Here is a 2,574-nt window from a genome sequence, read left to right on the forward strand (position 1 = left end):
TTTTCCCTTAACTGAGGTTTTGTCCTATTGGGTTTTCTTGGTAAAGTTTTTAATGAGGTAGCATTTTTTTCCCACAGGGTTTTTATCGTAGTACGGTTTTAACGAGGCACATTATCTACCAATAGACATTCAAGGTGGAGTGTTATGAATATCTTATTAAATGGATGTCTATCAAGATCAAGATAAGTTTTGATGTACTTTAAATTCTAATAGTCATTAGAATTAGATATCTACTTCATTTATACTTCTTATGCTTATAAATAGAGACTTTGGGAAGCTTTGTAAATATTCTCATAGATTAATAAAGTACACTCATTGATTTATAAAGTACGCTATCTCTTTTGCTCTCCCGTTCTTTTTATTCTTTATTTTCTGTCTTTTATTTTATAACATGTTTAAATTTATTTATCATTTTATTAATAAAATTTATAAAAAAATATAATATAATATATCTAAATTAACACAATAAAGCTATACATTATAGGGGTAAAAAAACTAATAATACAATAATATTAATGGGGGCTTCTTGATTCATATAAAATATCTGTAAGTGCATTAGAATATAGCCTATTACATTTTAATAGGAATATACATGCAATTTTAATTCAATTTGTAATAATAATACCTAATTATAATATCAACTAAAGTAAATTTTAATAATTTTTTAAATTTAAAATTGTTAGATATTTTGATTAAATTATACAAAAAGAAATAAATGTAATTATTCACATGGTGTATTTTCTTTGGTTGCAGTAAGAGAAGAAGTAGAAAGAGAGTGGTGACCAAATAAAGTATTGAAAGAGCCATGTGGCGTAGAGATTGAAAGGGAGTGCCAGAAAGCTTGGTTCGAATCCTCATCAATAAAATCTTTAACCATGATCAAGGGAAGAGATACAAAACAATGATAGTTTGAGAAACCATTCATCATTGTTTCTCACATTCCATTAAAGACCCTCCCTTTGCCAATGCTTATCCAAGCTGAATCCAAGCAATAAGAGTTCAAAATATAGGTACCTTTTAAGTGAGTATAAACTATATCTAGGTTATTTATTATTCTCTAAGTCTTCCTAGAGTATTCAAAATCCTAAAAACCTATGTTAGCAACTTAAAGCAAAACATTGCATGACATATGTTAGCAAAAAGGGCGTTGCTAATAGCACAAAAAAATTGGTACTAAAATTGGTGGGCACTTCTCTAGGCACTAAATGAGAAAATAGAACACACAAAACCCGAGAAATGATTATGCGGTTTTGTTTCCCTACATTTGTAGAGCCTAACTCAGTGAGAACTATGCACTCTCTTCAACAATTACAAAGTGAACCTACTTTGAAGATACAATACTTTCACCACTATGAACACCCCTTGTGATCACAACAAGTAAAATCACACCAACAAGTTTTAAAAACAATACTCCTACAAAAGTATTCTCACAAGAATAGGTTAAGTGTCTAATAATTAGTACATTTTCCTATTCAAGTCTCTCAAATATATAAGCATGATTTCGAGACTTGTTTATAGTAGAAGATCTGATGCAATCCCATTAAAGCAGTAACTCCATCAATAATAATACAATAGAATAATAACATAAACGATAAATATGGACTCTTGGCAGCTCAACATCATAATCACAATCCAATTTAAAGTCCATAATCCAAGGGATTGCTTTGAGGAATTTCGGGCCAAATCAATTACCAATATACGTATTCCCTAGCAATATGATCTTCTGTAACGGGCTCGATATTCACCAAGTAATCAACATAGCCCAAATATAAGGTTCAATAAATTGTCAGCACCTAAATTGTTAGTTTCAGAATTTTCAACAAAATTTAACAGCATAACAATAGCTTTGAATAGCACTTCTCCCCTTGCTTATGATAGTAGTTTTTTTCATCCATTACTCAGTAAAGTTGAACAATAAGAAAAAAAATGCTAAATATGAGAAATATGTCATTTTTTTAATGGGCTAAATAGGACATTTTTTTCAAGATTTAGGAAAATAGGTCGATTTTGGAAAGAGTGTGTAAAAGCGCGTCCAATTGGGCGTGTTTTCATCCAATGGTCATTTTCCCAATGGTACAAATTCAAATGCGCCAACGGTAAAATTTTAAATAGCCCAATGGTTATTTTATTTTCATTTAAATACCAAGCCTTTTTTTATTCTTTTCACTCAAATCCAACTCTCTATATTCTCTCTAAACTCTGAATTCTCTCAATTTTCTCAAGATTTGTTCAAAAAATTCCAATACATTTGTATAAAAATATTATAGTTTTATTTTATTATTTCGATTAAATTTTCACGAATGGCAAGTTCTCTTATTTGTTTCAACGACAAGTACATTTCTGCCGCTCAATCAGTAATAGTGAGAAAAATTTTTAAATTTCATTATTTACATCAACGCATTGGTGGAAAGATAGGGACCTGAGACACACACATTTCATCTTTCATGCGGTGAATGTACAATCACATTTAAGGACGTAGCTTTACAACTGGGTTTACCGGTGGATGGGTCAGTCGTTATGGGGGCAATGGTCATTCACGGTAAAAAGGACTTTTACAAAGTATTTTTTGAGAAA

Source organism: Gossypium hirsutum, chromosome A05, assembly GCF_007990345.1.
Source record: "Gossypium hirsutum isolate 1008001.06 chromosome A05, Gossypium_hirsutum_v2.1, whole genome shotgun sequence".
Taxonomy (NCBI): domain Eukaryota; kingdom Viridiplantae; phylum Streptophyta; class Magnoliopsida; order Malvales; family Malvaceae; genus Gossypium; species Gossypium hirsutum.